The sequence below is a fragment of the Gorilla gorilla genome, chromosome 13 (genome assembly GCF_029281585.2).
Source record: "Gorilla gorilla gorilla isolate KB3781 chromosome 13, NHGRI_mGorGor1-v2.1_pri, whole genome shotgun sequence".
In the NCBI taxonomy this organism is placed as follows: domain Eukaryota; kingdom Metazoa; phylum Chordata; class Mammalia; order Primates; family Hominidae; genus Gorilla; species Gorilla gorilla.
This window is the reverse complement of record NC_073237.2, coordinates 90950543-90951349: the sequence shown is the minus strand read 5'-3', so window position 1 is coordinate 90951349 and position 807 is coordinate 90950543. Positions and strand designations below refer to the sequence as shown.

Here is an 807-nt window from a genome sequence, read left to right as displayed (position 1 = left end):
ACAAACTGGTTTCAAATCTTTTGTGTAAATATGGAACAAGGATTGTTGGATCATATGGTAATTCTATTTTTAGTTTTCAAAGAACTTCCATACAGTTTTCCACAATGGCTGTATTAATTTATACTACCACCAACATTGTACAAGGATTCTCTTTTCTCCACATCCTCACCAACACTTGTTACCCTTTTGTTTCTTTTCTTTTTAAAATACGGAATGCTTCATGAATTTGCATGTCATCCTTGCACTGGGGCCATGTTAATCTTCTCTGTATCATTCCAATTTTAGTATTTGTGCTGTCAAAGTGAGCACTCTTGTCTTTTTGATAATAGTCATCTGACAGACATAAAATGACATCTCATTGTGGTTTGAATTTGCATTTCCCTAAGGATTAGTTATGTTGAGTATTTTTTCGTGTACCTGTTCATAATTTGCATGTCTTCTTTTAAGAAATGTCTATTTAGGTCCCTGGCCCATTTTTTAAATGGGCTATTTGTACACAGTTGTTTGCATTCCTTACATATTTTGGATATTTTTTCTGATGTTTGGCTTGCAAATATTTTTTCCCAATTTGTAGACTGTCTCTTCACACTTTTGTTCCCTTTGCTGTGCAGCAGCTTGTTTCATGTAATCCCATTTGTCCATTTTTATTTTTGTTGCCTGTGCTTTTAGGGTCCAATTCAAAAACTCATTGCCCAAACCAATGTCATGTAGTTGTCCCCTTATGTTTTCTTCTAGTAGTTTTACAGTTCCTTGTCTTATGTTTAAATATTTAATACATTTGGAGTTGGTTTTTGTATATGATGTGAG

At 33.7% G+C, this 807-nt stretch overlaps 1 non-coding gene across 1 annotated transcript; it reads right to left on the bottom strand.

Annotated features, from left to right (window-relative positions):
- Positions 1 to 202: 202 nt before the first annotated feature.
- Positions 203 to 309, bottom strand: LOC115935956 (U6 spliceosomal RNA). The gene has a single exon (XR_004071539.3). It is a non-coding gene; the product is annotated as a U6 spliceosomal RNA (small nuclear RNA).
- Between the last annotated feature and the right edge of the window lie 498 nt (positions 310 to 807).